At 36.6% G+C, this 20,035-nt stretch overlaps 2 long non-coding RNA genes across 3 annotated transcripts; one reads left to right on the top strand and one right to left on the bottom strand.

The window, feature by feature from the left end:
- Nucleotides 1–10,696: 10,696 nt before the first annotated feature.
- On the top strand, nucleotides 10,697–11,489 carry LOC113077964 (uncharacterized). The gene is made up of 2 exons (XR_003281431.1): nucleotides 10,697–10,855; nucleotides 11,031–11,489. It is a non-coding gene; the product is annotated as an uncharacterized LOC113077964 (long non-coding RNA).
- A 3,641-nt stretch (nucleotides 11,490–15,130) lies between these two features.
- LOC113077970 (uncharacterized) lies at nucleotides 15,131–19,914 on the bottom strand. 2 transcript variants are annotated; one of them, XR_003281436.1, is made up of 4 exons: nucleotides 19,686–19,914; nucleotides 17,815–18,532; nucleotides 17,250–17,364; nucleotides 15,131–17,176 (listed from the first exon to the last, which is right to left on the bottom strand). It is a non-coding gene; the product is annotated as an uncharacterized LOC113077970 (long non-coding RNA). The 2 variants fall into 2 exon arrangements; XR_003281437.1 differs by lacking the exon at nucleotides 17,815–18,532.
- Nucleotides 19,915–20,035: the final 121 nt, after the last annotated feature.

Below are 20,035 nucleotides of genomic sequence, written 5' to 3'. Positions count from 1 at the left end.
AGAGTCCATAAAAGCAACAGGACAAGATTATTCAACAACGTCTGCAAGATTGCAGGTTGTTCACGTGACATCTACATCATCAAGCTCAGTTTGAGTCTGCGCAGTACACTCGACCCCCAGGAAGTGTCTGCTTCTTATCGACTTCACTTGTCTCCGTTGAATCCAATGGGGTCGCTGTGTCCATTTCTTTTACTGTCTATGAGTTTTATAACGCCTTCATTATAATGCACATAAGAAGAAAAAAACATTAGCATATAACTCCCCAATGTGCCTGTTTTGTTAAATTAAGAAGATCTTTAGGCTAACAGACAAACAACCCACTACATTTAAAAAATTAATTGGATTTATTTTCCACGGTGGGAGGATCAGGTCTTCAGTTCAGATAGAAGAATTATGAATTAAATAATTATAGAACATTTTATTATTTAATATCATCAGAGTATAAGAAAGCAAATGAAAAGGATGAATCATTACTGTTTTAATTTATATAGCATAAGATATTATTGTTGTCATGCAGCTGATAAATGACACTGCAATATTCTAATGGAAGTCGTGGCCTAATGGTTAGAGGGTTGGACTCCCAATCGAAGGGTTGTGAGTTCGAGTCCTGGGCCGGCAGGAATTGTGGGTGGGGGGAGTGCATGTACAGTTCTCTCTCCATCTTCAATACCACGACTGAGGAGCCCTTGAGCAAGGCATCGAACCCCCAACTGCTCCCCGGGCGCCGCAGCATAAATGATGAACACTGCTCCGGGTGTGTGTTCACAGTGTGTGTGTGTGTGTTCACTGCTCTGTGTGTGTGTGCATTTCGGATGGGTTAAATGCAGAGCACAAATTCTGAGTATGGGTCACCATACTTGGCTGAATGTCACTTTCACTTTCACTTTAATGTGCCATTAAATTTTTTTTATGAAACTTTAATTTTTTTTACTACATTGCAAAGCATAGACTGTGCCTCTCCTTTATTTCAGGAAAATATTCTGCTCCTCATTTTAAAGTGAAATCGAAGAAATTGTATATTTTCCGACTAGGGATGATTCTGACATGCCTGTTGCTATAGTAACGAATGCAAGTTCAGGCGCATCCTGTTCTTATTTTAGTTCAGTTGTTAAGATGATGGTTATTTCAGCAAACAGTTTCATACATTTTAACAGCGTTGAGTTAAACATGTATATATATCATTCAATGGTAATATTTAGAGAGCAGTGATGCGCACGCATTTTAGACACTGTTTTATGTTTTTTCTCAGTCCATGTAATAAATGCACATCCTTGACTAAGCCACGCTGTAAGCGTTTTCCTCCCATAAGAAAACAATTGGTCTAAAAGGAAAACGCTTAACGTGGCGTAATACATTAAAACGTGTAATAAAAAGACCAAACTCAAAATGTTTAATAAAGCATTCTATTTACAGACAAGCAGGTTATGGGAGCCAAATGCTTAACACGTAATTAAACACATTTTGTCTAATCGTCATATCTGCTTGTCTGTGAATAGAATGCTTTATTAATATGTTTACTGAGTTTGGTCTTTCTATACACAGTTTTAATACATTAAGCCACGTACTTTCACGTTAAGCGTTTTAGAATGTTCCAGTGATTTATTTTGTGAATTTAACTGGTCCAGAAGATTAAACTTGCAGCAGCTAACATCTCGTGATTCAACAAATCAAACAGTGATTTAAGTTAACAATAAACAACTGTGCATTATAATGAAGGCTCTGTAAACCTAGCTTTTTAAACCAATTACTCAATTCTACACCAACTACGCCCAGGTTCCCTAACATTTATTTATGTCTATGAAAGACGATTGAACCACGATTTTATACGATTAGTATAACCCCTGTGTCCGTTAGGTTTAGGGTCTGAGTTAGGTGTGTAGGTCATTCGTACAAATTCATACCTCCTAAAATATGCAGTGAGATCGGGTCGCAAGGGGTCTGAGAATAGGGGACTATAGATGCAGCAGGCTCTGAGTTTGCAGCTACTAACGCTACCCCTGCTTGCTGAGAAGATGCTGTGTATGCACATGCACCTGGGGTGTGGTTGCAAAAAGTGAAAGTGACGTGACATTCAGCCAAGTATGGTGACCCATACTCAGAATTCGTGCTCTGCATTTAACCCATCCAAAGTGCACACACACAGAGCAGTGAACACACACACACACACACACACACTGTGAGCATACACCCGGAGCAGTGTTCATCATTAATGCTGCGGCACCCGGGGAGCAGTTGGGGTTCGATGCCTTGCTCAAGGGCACCTAAGTCGTGGTATTGAAGGTGGAGAGAGAACTGTACATGCACTCCCCCCACCCACAATTCCTGCCGGCCTGGGACTCGAACTCACAACCCTTCGATTGGGAGTCCGACTCTCTAACCATTAGGCCACGACTTCCCATCAATCTGCGTCTGTCTGCGTCACATGACTGTGCCGACTGCCGAGTCATTACTTACTCTGAAGAAATGTGTGGTTGATGAACTAAAATTAACCAAAAGTGGTCTTTGATTTCATTTTGTGATTGAAATTCCGCAGGAAGAACCAGGTAAACAGCAAAATGCACACTTGTAGCTGACATACACTGATGCATCTGTCTGCTGGAGGGTGAGACAACTTTACTCATTAAGATTAGTTTCTGTAAATTTTTTTTACAGAAAAAAATTTTCAGACGCAGATTGATGCAGCGCCCTCTAGTGAGAACTAAAAATACTGGAAATTACTTTCATATATATTTGTAGATCTGTAACTCTGTGTGATTCTGAGGATCGCCTGTAGAGGGAGATACCTCACTGTGTCACAGGGGTCAAAGGTCGATGCAGGAAGAGAAACATTGAGTCTGTTAGTTGTGATCATTTATCTAGATTATAGATAATATTCAATTCATATAATATAATTTAAAAGCAGCTTCACATAACACGAATGTTTCTAGTGTACAGTTAATATTGTCACGTCACTTTCACTTTCACTTTCACTTTATTGATCTGTTATCAGAGGTCACTGAAATGTGCTTCTGATATTACACAGATCATGCAGTGTGTGGAGATCTAATGCTGCAGATCCTTCTCTATCTCAGATTATAGTGAATAATTGTCAGTATGTTGTCGCTCCGTTTAAACACATGAAAACATATCCAGATCTAATAAAAAAAGAAAAAAAGTAATTATGTTATATTAATTATATTAATTATTATTAAGTAATTAAAAAGTTAAAATGACTTACCATTATATCTCTATTTTAATTGTATCTGATATGACGCTGATGATCATGTGATCTGTTGATCTGCTGTAATATTAATAATCTCCAGTAGAGAGAGACACAATACTGTCTGACTCTGACACACTGAAACTTGTCTCTCTCAACAAACAAATCAGCATAGTCCATATTAAATCTGTGGATAGTGACATCTTTTATTTATTGTTTGTGTTATGCATAATTATCTTTGGTTTGTGATGTAGTTGGAAAAGTACGATTTATTATTATTTATTGATTGATAGATTGACTGATTTTAATTGTAAACAGGCTTGTTTTCTCCTGAAGCAGGACAGATTTATTACAGTTAAATGAATTTTAAAAAATATACAGAAAATATATATTATACACGAAAAACAGTGCAAAATGAAACAAACAGTTGTTTGATAAAGAAGATGATGAAGAAAAAGAAGATGATGGAGATGATGATAGTTCTTCTGTCCGCTTCTGTTGTAGTCATTAAACGTCTCTAAACACAGTTGTGCTGCTCTTCAGTCGAGTGAAGATGATGAATACAAGGCTCTGACAATCATTTGACAAATAAACCAGTTTATGTGACATTTAACAAAAATTAATTTACCATGAAGTGTAAGAACAGTTCTCCAAACCTGAAATCTGGTTCTTCTTCCACGATGCAAAGAGTAATTCAAAAAACAAAAACTTAAAATTCCTTTAAATTATTACTGTATATTGTGTTTCTCGTGATACATGAGGGGTGGCACGAGCAGTTACAAATAATAATAACAATAACAATAAAAACAATTCTCTGTGCCGCTGCCGCCAAGCGGTTTCATATTCTCTGTCATTTCACTGTGTGGGGAATTGACAAATTAGCGCCGCTGCTTGCTGAGAAGATGTCGTGTACGAGCCGCCGGGCTCATCATCATCATCATCATCATCTTCATCTTCATCATCTTCATCTTCATCAGTCCAGACTACAGTGTGTTCAGCTGCTGGACTCTTTCTCAGACTCATCTGATCACTAACAGACTGATGAAGGGTTTCTGCTGCTGCTCTTCACAGTTTCTCTGTGTTTGATAGTGAACACTCACACATGCTAACAGTAGAAATAACACACAGAAACCCCTGGACGTGTATTGTTGTGTGTTTCTACAAATATCCCTGTGCTACTGAGGACTGCTTCTGTGCTGCAGAGACACAGATGTGTTCAGCTTTACTCTACAGATATTTTCAGCTGTTTAGTCATGAAGCAAGCAGAATATATTCAGTGAATATATCTGAATAACACCAGACTAAAGATTAGATCCAGACTCAACACTGAGAGGACTTCAGATGACCCCAGCAATGAAAACACACACACACACACACACACACACACAGATTTCACTTCAGCAGCTGATAGGATCTTATCTACTGGATTCAGAAGCAGCTGTTGAGTGAATCTCTGATCTCAGACGCAGTCTAATATTGTTTGTAGAGTTTAAATCTGAGTGTAAAGGTTAAATGAGTGACAGAGAGCTGAAGAAGATGTAAATGTGTGATGAAACACACCTGATTCACATCAGCAGCTCATCAATGACTTTAACAGAAACACAAGACTCCAGACTTTACACCAGACTTCTACTGTTTAACACAACACAGTCATTAGAGAACAAGAAGATGATGAGGAGAGAGTGTTACTAATAGTGTTTTATATTGATTATTACAGGAAAGATAGAAACTGTTGTTCTCAAGCAGATTTTACTACAATCTCAAAGACTTCAGTTTCAGTTTAGAGTATGAGAAGAGATCTGATCTGAAGATTAATGAGGATCATAATGACACACATGGAGCATAAAGAGACTCTCATCACACACATCTGATGAATCTGAATCATATTACAGCATCAGTCTTATACAATCAGCTTCAGCAAACTGCTTTAGAGAGAAGAGAGATGATTACACACTATAACAATAAAGATACACGACATAAACTAATATCTGTTGTGTTTGTACAGTATCATGACTATAACAGTTTTAACACATTAAAGTAACACACTACTGACTTGTATTAATGAAAGATGCACTAAACATATGATGAGAACTAGAGAAATGATGCTGAATCAGGTCTAGAAACATCAGATCTCTTAGATTCACATCTTTATTCTTGCTCTACAGCAGTGTTTCTGCACTTTCTGAAAGCACGGCACCCATATAGTTACAGTAATGTATTTCCTGTCACTGAAAATAGCTTCTATACTGGTGTACAGCACGAGTTTCAGCTAAAAATGAGTCTGATCAGAGACAGATGTGAGTCTGTAACGGGTGACAGACAGAAAACTGTTTCTTCTGAAGAACATCACTGAAGAGAAGTTGACTTGATTGAGTTTGATCCAGCAGAAGTGTTACTGCAGCTGGACAGATGTGAATGTGTCTACTTTATAATACTGTAATGAATCAAGGTGAGAAGAGACGGCTTTTCAGCTTTCAGATCTATAATAATTCATATCTCATATGATCACTGTCTATCTGTATTATTTGTGTCACTTGTTGAAATCATATTCTGTCCTTGGGTTCTTGAAATGTGCTCTGTAAATAAAACATTATTATTGATAACATTATTATAGATGTTAAAGAACAGCACAACAGTAACTGAATAACTGCTTAAAGGCCATGCAAGACATCAGAAGAATGTGTGAGGTTAAATGCTGTAGACGTGTGACCGCAGACATGTCTGAAGGTATTTCATGAATCTGGTCTTCATGACAAGGAACTCAACAAACAATGAACTGACTGTGGTTTGACTGGGTTTGTTTTTTAAACCATACAACGTGAGGACTTGTCAATCAAATGTTTCCAGTATTTTAGTAAATATTGTTTATGGGAAGAGCAATTGTTTGTAAAGTTAAATGCTGTAGACGTGTGACTGCAACCTCTGCACGAATGTCTGCAGGAATTTCATGAATCTGGTCTTCATGACAAGGAACCCAACAGAGAATGAACTGAACTCAACAAAGAATGAAATGAATGCTACTTGAAGATGAAGTGAGATTATGTCACGTGTTGGTTTATAATTTGACTGTGGTTTGACTGGGATTATTTTTTAAAGACACAACTTGAGGACTTGTCAATCAAATGTTTCCAGTATTTTAGTAAATATTGTTTATGGGAAGAGCAATTGTTTGTACAGATGAAAAGCTTGCATGATGTTAAATGTTTAGTGACAGTTGTGTCCTAATGATTAATAACACAACAGATATGAATCATTATCCACACAAACAATGTTTTCCTGTTGTTCTTCTGAATAACACTCTTGACTTTTTTCTCTTTTGTAAACCACAGCAGCACATTAAAATCTCTTCTGGATCTTTATTCAGACGTCTACATTTATAAAAATGAACAACTCTTTTCTCAGTCGGGTTACCAGAATACAAACTGTGCTGTGAGAACAAACCAGAAATTATTTCAGTCAAAATAACTGAAACCCCGCATCGTTCATGTTTTCTGTCATATTGCAGTAGTCTCTATGAAGTTCATATTTCTTATATTTTGGTCATTTGCAAAGTAATGTTTATCATAATACACAATCTGATGTTTGTAGCATTGTGTAGCTGCTGTCTTCTGTAATCATTTGTATTGTCCTTGTGTTTTCATCATTTATCATTATAATGAATTGAGTAGTGTGAAAATAACTTGAGTCCCGCAGTCTCTTCTTCTCGTTCAGAAAGCTGTTATACGAGTGACACACACTTCTTCTGACTGAAGCTGTTTCCTACACGTCTGTTTTCTTGTGTATAACACTGAACTTTCTTCCAATCGGTTTAACAGCTCACCAGTAAGATGATTAGATATAGTTGCACAAAATTATTTTCTCTTAAAATAACTATTCATTTAGTTTTACTTTAAATAATTTTACCTGTGTATTATTACAATAATCAGACTGATATTACACTGACTGAGTAACACATGTATGCTTCATTGTTTCCTCTTAAAATGATATATGATCCTCATACTAGTGAACCAGGACATTGTACTGTTAATAGTCTGTGAACTAAATTCTTCAAACCGTTTTAGTTTTTAGTATTTGATGTTATTCCCCTCCAGGTTTTTCTTCTGATTACTGCTCATAACACGAAACACGATCCTCAGCATTACTCCTGCAGTTTCTGAACAGACTCGCAGATGATTCTTACTCTTCAGAGAAAGAGATGAAAACCACATATACAACAAAAACACAGAATACTCTTAATAAAGGTTTCCATTGGATCTTTGGACATAGAAAGAGTTTAGTTTTCACAGAAGTCTTTGTTTAATGTCTGTTATCCAGAGCAGCGTGTACAATATCAAATCAGACTTTTATCATAGAATCAAATATATTAGCTCCACAGAATCAACACGGACTGTAATTACTCTCTTAACACTGCTTTTATTGTAAAGGATTTATCAGTGAAATAAAATTAAGTAAATCACAAGAAAAAATATAATATTTCTTACTTTACTCATGCCATACAGTAACTTAGTCTCCTTTAATTCAACACACACACACACACACACACACACACTACATGAACACCCAAGACAATAATATTACACTCAATATTACCAACAAATAGACTGAAACAGAGAGAAAGAGTGAGAAAACACTGCACAGACAATACAAAAGTAAGAAGATCAAGATAATTTTTTTAGATAATTTCATTTATTAAAATTCATGCTTTCTGTAAATTTTGTAAATATTGTGTTCTTCATATTTCAATAATTTGTGTATTGTTTGTTTTACATTATGAAATGAGTTTCTCAGCATTATATCAGTCATCAGTCTTGGCTCTTCTGTAGATAATGAACCGTAATGGACTTTAGATTTCAGGATCTACAATCTGTTAAAACACACTGATGGACTCCAGTACAAGTACAGTACAGTACAACTGAAACCCATCCCAATGAATATTATTGTTATTATTATTATTATTATTATTATTATTATTATTATTGTTATTATACATCCTGAGAGCAGTGCTTCAGGCTGAAAAATGTTTTTGCTAAATGTTAGAATAAAGTGACAACAACCCATCAATCAATTTGACAGATGTGTCAGATGTCATCATTATGCGTGACTTTAAACTGACGAGAAGGAAACAGGAACCTGGAGAACCTGTTCATGGTCTACAATTTAGACTACGCTACAGGTGCACCTCTCGTGATTTTACACTAGACTCCTCCTCTCGTCACCATCTGTATATAACCGCAGCAGAGCTCTTCTCTATTGTGTGAGTTAAACTCTCTCTCCTCTGATCACATCTACTGTATATAAACCAGCAGCAGAGCTCTTCTCTATTGTGTGAGTTTAACTCTCTCTCCTCTGATCACATCTACTGTATATAAACCAGCAGCAGATCTCTTCTCTATTGTGTGAGTTAAACTCTCTCTCCTCTGGTCACATCTACTGTATATAAACCAGCAGCAGAGCTCTTCTCTATTGTGTGAGTTAAACTCTCTCTCCTCTGATCACATCTACTGTATATAAACCAGCAGCAGAGCTCTTCTCTATTGTGTGAGTTAAACTCTCTCTCCTCTGATCACCATCTGTATATAACCGCAGCAGAGCTCTTCTCTATTGTGTGAGTTAAACTCTCTCTCCTCTGATCACCATCTGTATATAACCGCAGCAGAGCTCTTCTCTATTGTGTGAGTTAAACTCTCTCTCCTCTGATCACCATCTGTATATAACCGCAGCAGAGCTCTTCTCTATTGTGTGAGTTAAACTCTCTCTCCTCTGATCACCATCTGTATATAACCGCAGCAGAGCTCTTCTCTATTGTGTGAGTTAAACTCTCTCTCCTCTGATCACATCTACTGTATATAACCGCAGCAGATCTCTTCTCTATTGTGTGAGTTAAACTCTCTCTCCTCTCATCACATCTACTGTATATAACCGCAGCAGAGCTCTTCTCTATTGTGTGAGTTAAACTCTCTCTCCTCTGATCACATCTACTGTATATAAACCAGCAGCAGAGCTGTTCTCTATTGTGTGAGTTAAACTCTCTCTCCTCTGAACACATCTACTGTATATAAACCAGCAGCAGAGCTGTTCTCTATTGTGTGAGTTAAACTCTCTCTCCTCTGAACACATCTACTGTATATAAACCAGCAGCAGAGCTCTTCTCTATTGTGTGAGTTAAACTCTCTCTCCTCTGATCACATCTACTGTATATAACAGCAGCAGATCTCTCAGATCCACAGAGGATACGTCTCTCTCTGCAGATCTTCACAAGGTCATTACACTCTTTTATATTTCATTGTTTGTTGTATTTCACTGATTTATTTCAATCTGAACATTGCTGTTTGTATTCAGTGAAACTGAAGTGTAAATCTGGAGACACAAACACTTTTTACATCACCACACAGAGACTAGTAAAATCTGTCATTGTGATATGCCATGTGATATATTTCATTTGTCTCCTAGGAATTATGATCAATACTAAACTGAAAAATAAATAAAAAATGGGGTTTCAAACTATTTATTTTAGCTTCATAATTATTATTTTTCAATTATTCAAATAAATGTGTTTATTGAAATGTTGCTCAAATAAATTGACTTCAACCACTTACCTTAAGAAAAGTTTTTCTTCTTCAGTCTATCTATAAACAGTTCATATTTCACTTTTCCCCGGTGAGTTCATAAATAAGACTTATTTTATTCCAGATGTATTTATGTGAAATTACACTGGAAACACTCATATGTGAATTCAAGACAGAAGACATCACTGTACTTCATCACCTGATTGATTACATTAAGAGTAGCAAGAGTTTTTGGTAATCCTATGTTTTAACATGCAAATGAGGCATTATCTCATTTAATAGGCCTATGTAATCATTTCTCCAGAGGGAGGTTTAGATTGATCTGGTTATCACTCTGAGTTTTTTTTTTATTATTTAATTTGTAGAAAATACTGTCAGAAAATGAATACATAAATAAAAATGATACAGTGGTGGTCATAATTTTTCTAACACTTAGTATTTTCAGCTGCTGAAACTGGTTTGAAGTCAGTTATTTCTATCTTTTCCTGTAGTGTGTCAGATGGAAATATCAGTTTCCAAACACTGATTGTGTCATTAATATTAATAATGCAGTGAGGTGTGTGTGCTGCACACAGAGATGTGATCTGATCTTCATCAGTCTGTCTGGAGTCACATGAAGAAACAGAACAAACTGAGACAGACTCAATCTGAACAACTGTGTCTCCCAGACGCTTCCAGAAAGTCTGTCTCAAATTAATGTTTGGAAATGGAAACTCATAGGAGACACTACAACAAAAGATAAAAATAATAAAAATGTATCTGCTGGAAATACTAATGTTTTAATTATTTTGGCCCCACTGTGTTTCTAGGATGGACGACTTCATCTGAGTTTGACATAAACTGATGTTTGATTCATTATTGGCACTAGCTGGAACTAAATTATTTTTGTTGTGTTGTCTGCAAATTAGATATAAATGAGATGTAGACAAACACACACAGAGAAATCTGCTGGAGCATCAGGAACCACCACAAAACACCAGGACAGAGAGAGAAATGGAGGACAGGAATGAAACAGAAATGACTGGATCACTAGAGAAAAGCAGAGAGATACTTGGGAGATGGAACAGTATGGAGACACTAAAGCCGGATTGTAAGCATTTGATCATTATCTTTTAACCATCACACTCCTGTCATAAAATATCACTTTCAGACAGATTCATCAGACTTTCTGCACTAGATGTACTGCATATTTACAGATGTGTGATTATAGAAAAAACTATAAATCCAAACCAATGAGAATATTTCTATATGTATGTGATTTCTAGTCTCACGTGATCCAGACGGACCTGTGATGTTCATTCAGATCTTATTAAGAGAACACAACATCACAGAGACCAGACACCAGCATCATCTTCATCATCTTCATCATCATCAGAATACAGTCTGATCAGTTCCTGGGCTCTTTTCACACTCATCTGATCACAACCAATGGTTCAGTTTATTTCATCTGTACTGTTTACACACACATAATTCTGAATGAATATGATACAGTTTTACAGTAATCTAACATATCATCAGCTTTTTACTGTATTTATTTTTAATCTTTGGGCTATGCCCTTTTATTTATTTATTTTTTTTTAAATGTGTTTTCCTGTAATTTGGGATGGTTTGACCCTCGAGTGTAAAAGGGGCGTACTTGACCTCTCAGGAGTTAGTTCTGGTTTGGGTCTCTGTGAGGAGGATCAACTTTAATGTAGATGTGAGTCAATAAACTCTCTTTTTGACTGGAGTGTCTCCCTGCCTTTGTTCTGGTCATGTCCCCACACTGAACATTATGTAATAAAATATTACTAGAATTAATTGTAAATAAATATGAACTATGAGTTTTTTATTAAATGAATTTTACTGTAATAATCTGTACTGCTGTAGTTCATACTGTAGATGATATCTGCTGAAATACAGGATCACAGAAATCATGAAAACACATCTGAGCTCTGACTGTATGAACTCAGGAATATAATGCAGATGAACATGATTTCATATTTCATACAGTCAAGTGTCGCTCTCTACTGGAGATTATTAATATTACAGCAGATCACATGAACGTCATATCAGATATTACAGTCATTTAAATCAGATCTATTAATACAGTGAACTTATGGAGTAACATTGTTCAGCCTCAAGTTTTTTTTTTTCTCATTAATTTACACACAGCACCCCATATTGACAAAAACAAAAAAACAAAAAAAAAACAGATTTGTTGACATTTTTGCACATTTATTAAAAAGGAAAAACGGAAATATCACATGGTCCTAAGTATTCAGACCCTTTGCTCAGTATTTAGTAGAAGCACCATATTGATCTAATACAGCAGGCCGTCGCTAGTGGGGTGAAAGGTGGTGATTATTATAGGGGCCCACAGCTGGGGGGGGGGGGGGGGGGTCTCAACCGTCTGACTGAGGTCAGTCTAAGAAGACGCTCAGGACAGTTTACAGAACGCTGCTGCGTGTCGTCACGAAAGCCTATCATTTTGCTCTTGTGCTGAGAAATACATAAAAAATATGTGAAAATACCCTTCTTGATTACTATGTTCAAAAAAACTGTCGGTTCTGTACGGAACTTCTAAGCGGCCTTCTTGTTTTCTCATTATAACGACTTAATTATCTCATTATTTCGACATAACGAAAGACTTTTTCTCATTATAACGACTTAATTATCTCGACATAACGAAAGTTGTTTTCTCGTTATAACGACTTAATTTTCTCGTCATCTCGTCGTAACGAAAGTCATTTTCTCATTACAACGACGTCATTTTCTCGTTATCTTGACATAACGAAAGTCATTTTCTCATTATAACAACTTAATTTTCTCATTATCTCAACATGACAAAAAATCATTTTCTCGTTTTAACGACTTAATTTTCTCGTTATCTCAACATGACGAAAGTTGTTTTCTTGTTATAACGATTTAAATTTTTCGGTATCTCGACATAACGAAATTTTGTTTTCTCATAATAACAACATAACAGTTTTACTGTTTCTATAGTAATGAACTCAACTTTGACAGGCATCTGGACAGCCATGCAGACGCTCTTACTGTAGCCTATATTTCAGCAAATTCTGCTTCGCCTAGGTAATAACGTCTACAATACCGTACATAAATAAAGGCTGATCAATCACTGTTGCTTTTTCCAGAGACAGTACAACGAACGTTTTGTTTTTGTAGTTAACATGTTTAAATGGCAACACCGAAAACACAGATGGAGCGTCTTCAGAAGGATGCTATCCTAAGATCTTGAGCTGCTTGGATTAAACTCACTTTTAATTTTCCATTTATTTGAAATAAAATGATATATAATTTGTAATTTTTAGTAGTCATTATATGCTGTGACATATGCTGTGATATCATGTGTGTTACAAGCTTCTGTTTGAAAAGATCGTTCATGTTCAGTGTGTGTGTGTGTGTGTGTGTGTGTGTAGAAAAAAACCTTTACAACATTATAGAACAAAACTGAATTAATAGTTTTGTAACTTCTTAGAGAAAATTAAGTCGTTATAACGAGAAAACAAACTTTCGTTATGTTGAGATAATGAGAAAAATAAATTGTTATAACAAGAAAACAAGAAGGAAAAAGTTATACTGCATGGTCGCTTAGAGCTTCTGTTAAACAGTTGAAAAAAGAATCGTGGCGTAGCATCTGGGCATGCAGGGTATGCTCGTGCAAATGGGCCAGGGCCAATAGGGGGCCCGCTCCAGCTTTTAATACAGTTTTTTTTTTTCGATTTAATTTTAAATTGTGGCCGCAATAAATATATTTTTTTATGCATTTCATGTGTAGTAATTTCTTATTTCTCTGTAATGTCTAATTTCTCCGTCATTTCTTGTTTGCATTTATACATTTTTTTGCACTCCGTGGCTGCCGTAGACTAGCTACTACGCCATCATTTATTTACATGACGCATCGTCGCGCCAAAAAAAAAAGAAAACACAATGTGAGAGGTTACTGTAGTGGCTATCTACGTGAACATTAATATTAACACTAATATAAACATAAAAGCGGGGCCTTAAAGAGAAAAGAGAAGGTGGAGAAGTTAGTCACGACACAAAAACTACCCAAAATAGACCGTTTTTCTTGCCGACCGAATGTTAGTGAACACCATGTCACAAAACAAACTATCGGGACTGACAATTCTTTCCATCGAGAATGCACGAAGCCGTGAATTAAACACCACGTTCATCGTGGATGAATTTGCCGAAAGAAAGGCCCAGAGAATGCAACTAAAATGAGTGAGTAGTTTTATGTTTATGGGTGGTTCTTTAACTACAGGCACTTTTGGCCTTGTGAACTTGAGGGAAAAAAAAAGCGTTCAAATCAAAATTTTCACAATCTAACAGTTAAATATAACTATTCTAGTTTAATGATCCATAAGAGAACGCACTTACATTATAAGACAAATTGGTGTTTTTTGACATATTTTCCGATCTGCACTAAACAAATGTCATTTCCATCACATGTAAATATTTGATCATTATTTAAAATTAATATGATATACATAATTTCTTAACAGTGTAAGACCACTGTCACACATAGTTTTACCAATTTATACCTTTATTGCAATTACCATAGATTTGTGGATTAAGTAAATTATTTGTCATGAGGCCCAAACGAAAAGCTTACATCCACCACAACCTGAAATATAATATTGCATTGGCTAGATACTGTCACGGTTCATGAATTCACTCTCTCTCTCTCGTCTAATGTGCTGTTGTGTGTGTGTGTGTCTGTGGGCGTGGTCACTGATCAGCGATGATCAGCAGTGCCAGCTGGATTCAATTGTTTGTTCCCTTTATAAGTTCAGTAACCTGTGTTTCATGTTTTCAGATCATTGTTCTTCCCGGTGTGTTCCTGTACCTGTACCTGTACCTGTACCTGTACCTGTACCCGTACCCGTACCCGTACCCGTACCCGTGGCGGTCTTCCCTGGATCTCCACTCAGCACTGGATCACCGAGCACCATCACGAGGATTACTCACTTACCGGGAATCATTCGAGGGATCATCACTGGACTGAGCACCACCATCCGTTGTCCATCGAAGTACCTGCGTCATCGTTCCACCCTGCCTTGTGCTTCTGTGTTACTTTGTCAAATCTGATCTTTGTGCTGAATTAATAAACTACGCTTTGCATTTACATCCTGTTTCTGTCTTACGTAACAGATACATTTCTGAAAATTACTACTTGTGTAATTACATTAAGTGGAACATTATCCCATAAACTATGCAAACATTTGTAATGAGTGATTAGAATTTTGTACATATTTTTTTAAAAAGAGTTATGAGGTGGTGGAAATGACTTGGTGTTGTGGAAATGACAATGAATGGACGTCCATGTAGAATAACAGAAAACATTTATTTGAAACACATTTAACAAATCATTAGTCATTAGTCTGTTTGGTTCCATAACCAGATGAACAGTTACAGCCTTACTGTAAACAACTAACCACAAATAATCACATGATTGGAATGGTAGTGATATAGTTATTGTTGTAGAAAAACATATTAAAATGAGCTTTAAATTAAAGTGAGGTCACAAAACTCTCAGATGCATCATCTTTTTAGTATCTTGAAGCTGATCAAAATATAGTATTTATCACTCAATGTACAGTTTTCATTTAAATAAACCTCTTCTAAATTCTGATATGATATAGATGGTCATGTGATAATCTCTGCTGTAAAACTGATACTTCACTGAATCACAAACTCAACTGTCTAGTTCTCTCATTCTCATTTTCCCCTTGTGTTAGTCAGATCAAAAGGGTTTCGACAGCATTTGTGTTGCCTGACATGAGCAGCTCATGTCTGATCTTATCCAGAGACATTAGATCCCTGCATATGAGAGAGAGTGATGTGTAGATCCGATGTGTCCGATCAGTGTCCTTCACGTTACTCTGAAATCATAGTGCCCTCGTGGAAACTCAGCTCAGTACACCGTGGTAGAGATTCTGGAGGTTTAGTCATATGAATAAAAAATTACAGAAAGGCAAAAATCACATCTGGTTATAATTGGATAAAAGCTTTGAAATTCTATATAAAGACCTTTTTATCTGTGGAATTTATATTCCTCCATCAGATTCCCCATACTACGACGATGAAGTATTCCACACTTTACAAGAAGAAATTAATCAAAACCAAACATATTCACACACTACACACGCTAAAAAAAAGGAAATGTACACCAGAAGAAAGATGGGAAAATATTTGCAGATTTTAAGAAGGCTTTTGACTCCATCTGGCATAATGGACTGTTTTATAAAATCATTGAAAGTGGCATAGGGGGTAAAATATATGACTTAATTAAAAACATGTATAACCAAAATAAATGTGCAGTAAAAATTGGCCAGCAATGGACAGACTATTTTCCTCAACAGCGAGGAGTGAGACTTTATTTAACATATATCTATATATCAATGAACTGGCAGATCTACTGGACCAGTCGAACAGTCCAGGACTACAATTACACCACACAGAGGTCAAATACTTACTAATTCTGTCTAAAACACCAGAAGGTCTTCAGAACAACCTCGACATTTTAACTAAATACTGCCAGGATTGGGCCTTAGACATCAACATCCCAAAAACTAAGATTATGATATTTCAGAACTGATGAAGGACACCCAAACTGAGTCTGACTCCAATCACAAACCCAACATTCAGAAACTGACACAAATCTCAAGTATAATTATGAAGAAAAATTAAAAAATGAATTTGAGCTCCAAACCAAACTCCAGTGTTATTCTGCGCTAAACAGAACCACAAAACTGGCAAACTACTTATCACTCAAGCAATTAAAAGAAAGACAAATCCTTCCCAAATATAGACTCAGTTATCATGATTTGGAGATAGAGATTGGTAGATATAAAAGATCCTGTCTACCGAGAGAAGAGAGACTGTGCAAACACTGTGAGCTGAATCAAACAGAGGATGAGAAACACTTCCTTCTGGTCTGTCCCAAATACAGCACTACAAGAGAAACGCTTTGAATCCTTCATTCTTGTCTCTAAACGACTCAGAGAAACTACTCTATATACTTGGAGAGAATGAGATGACTGTCACACTAGCTGCTAAATATGTATTTGAGACAGAGAGGGATCATACGTGACTCAATAAAAACACATTTTCATATATTATATCTGAACTTTGATCTTAAAGAGAGAGAAAGAAAACACAAGGACTTTATTCATATTTGTTTGAAAAGTGTTCAGAAGTGTTAAACTTTCCTTGAATGCAATGCAGTGCAATATATATACTGAATTGCAGAAAACAAGTACAATATATGCTTCATAAAATAATAAAGAGAAGAATGCTGCAGGAGCTGGAGAGTCCAGAAGAGACTTTAATGTTCTTGCATCATCATGTCTGATCTTCTGTGTTTGATGAGAGCAGCTCTTCACATGTGTGTGTGGATCAGAGACTGGGAATAAAACACTCATCATTTAGAGACAAGTACATGGTCTGATGATAAAGATCAGGATTCATCTACTTACAGTCTGGTCTTAAATCACTGAAGCTGCTCCATCTGATGATCTTCACAATCTCCATGTTTCCACTGCTTTTTGTCTTCATCTCTTTTCAGTCTCCACGTGTTTACTCAATTTCCATCTTAAGCAATAAAAAAAGAAATGTATAGAAAAGCAATATTAATGTAATTTTTAAAAGGAGTTTTACGGTGTTGGCCAATCAGCTGTAAATATACAATTACGTAATTGCCTTTAGACAAGAGAAGGTGGCGGCGATAAGATGTGGTGTAATTATTCATCATATGTTTATCTAAGCTTTTTTTACCACAAACATGTATATTACCATAGCTTGATACAATAAGTTGTTGAAAGACGTGTACACTGAGACAATATGATGACGCATCTACATCGACGGTGAATCCTTCAGAGATGATAGGTTATATCTGTGTCTTTTTTGTACAATACAGTACAGAATACACCCTGTAAGTATAATAACTATTACCACCTCTGCTATTACAACTGTATGAAGATCAATCAATCTATGAAGACGATTATACAAATTAAAAAAGTCTAATTTAGAGTTTGTTTCTACCTTTCTGCTGGGTGTCCAACTAATGCAGAGTATATTCAACTACGTGTGTATGAGGTTCCCATTTCTACAGTGGAGAGCTTGGAAAGAAAGGTCAGCAGCTTTCTCAGGAGACGGTTAGGTTCCCAGGAGCCTCAGCAACATTGCCCTCTATGAAAACACCATAATGCTCCGGCTGCCTCTAAAATCCCTGGGAGAGGAGTTTAAAGTGACTCGGGCACACGAGGTGCTGATGTATAGAGACTCCAACGACCCAGAGGTGTCCCAGGCAGGAGAGCTGGTGAAGACAGGGAGAAAGTGGAGCGCTGGAGGCTGGATGAACAGACACGTCTGCGGCACAAAGAGCTTGTGGGAGCAGAGCAACACCTCCTCGACATAAAGAATTGAATGGAAGGAGAAACGCAGCCGAATACAGGAAGAGGTCAGAGGTGTCGTGGAGGAAGGAAGGATGAGTAGAAGGGGGCCTGGACCAGTGCAGTGCCACCAAGAACATCACAGACGCAGCCGAGAAAGCCTCGAGATGGCTCTGGATCCGTAGAGGAGCACCATGGGGGCAAGCGAGTGCTTCCTGAACACAAGTCACAGTCTGGGTCACCTGGGCGAGGGTGTCTGATGAAGAAAGACCCGAAACACCCGAGGACCTCCGGTAACATCACTGATGATGTGTTCAGGTGCATCTGAAGATGTGTTTCAAGAACCAACACACTGGTTATGAAGAACCCTTTCCAGAGAAATATAGAAAGAAGTGACTGTGTAAGTTACATTGTTTTTAATCCATTGATTTATCTCTATCAACATAATCATACACAATATTGTAGTAACACGATGTTGTCATCTTTATTTGCTGGAAAGTGACAATCAGGCAAGTTTGTGTTTTAAGCACATCTGACACATCCCTAAACCTGAAATGTAACCTAAAAGACGTTTGTATCCACGGCCATTGCTCCAAGTCTCAGCAAAAAAATGCCATCAATGCAGTATTTTCACCCAGTTTTAACTACTTAGGAGTTTTAGAGGTTTTTATGGGATTAGTTTTTTCTTTATTGCAATTAAACCTTGTTTCCTAGGAATGCTGAGTAATTATTGGGTCTAAGTATCATAACATAATAACTCATAATTAAAATAAAGAAGGAATCATGGTATAATCTTTTTAGTCACTAGATTAACTACATTTTCAAGAACACAAGGCACAAGGAGGATTCTGGGGTAGATTTTAGATTGTTGTCTACTCGAGAACAGCTCAATCAGATCATTCTAATTCATAAACGAATCGTGCGATTCAGGAACCGATTGAAAAGGTTAATTGAAAAGAATCAGTTTGTTCATGAATCAGAAACCTCACGTGATATATTATAGGGAGTAAAGATATGTTTTATGAAATGTAAGAAGTAAAAAGTACCATCTTATGCTTTAGAATGTAGTGAAGTTAAAGTAAAAGTTACTCATCATAAAACTACCCTAGTAAAGTACAGATATTTGAAAATGTACTAAAGTACAGTAACGAAGTAAAGCCGTTACTGACTGTCATTCACACAAGAAGAAGATGAACATTGAATATAATCAAAACAATACAGTACTTTCTTGCTCACAAAGAATGGAATGCAAAACACTTGTTCAGTAAAAATGTGTTTCTACATCAATGCATTAAAAGAGATAAAAGCATTGAAGTTGTTGTTTTAGTTTAGAAGTGCTCCTCTTTCATTTTCATCTAATCTCTAACCTGCCAGACTTGTTCTTTCATTTGTGTTGTTGTTAACAGTCTATAATATAATATAATATAAGTTTTGACTGTTTCACAGTTTCACAGCAATGTAAGAGCTTAAATAATGAATAATAAAAACTCTTTAGAAATTAAATACAATGGTTTTAATCACCTTGTGTTGAGCTGAAGAGAAGAAACATTCATCACGACAGATCTCTGCTGATGTTGTGCCGTCTGAGCTTCAGGGGGATTTTATAGGTGGAGAGGATGCACATGACAACAAACTCTCTTGCATGCACACGTTGTCCGCGCGGCTCTAACCTGTTGAGCCAAATTAAAAACAGCCACGCAGCTGAGACGCTTGCACCGCGCATCCAGTGTGTCGCCGGCCTAATACTCAAAAACTGTGACAACAAGCGCTTCAATTCTAAGAACAGGAAACATGACAAATAGTTCTCTGTGGTTTTAACTGAAGTCTGTCTTTGATTGGCTGCTTGTGAGTTGTTTGTGAGTTGTAGAGGA

The sequence above is a fragment of the Carassius auratus genome, unplaced genomic scaffold (assembly GCF_003368295.1).
Source record: "Carassius auratus strain Wakin unplaced genomic scaffold, ASM336829v1 scaf_tig00023612, whole genome shotgun sequence".
Taxonomy (NCBI): Eukaryota; Metazoa; Chordata; class Actinopteri; order Cypriniformes; family Cyprinidae; genus Carassius; species Carassius auratus.
This window is presented reverse-complemented; position numbering and strand designations above follow the sequence as displayed.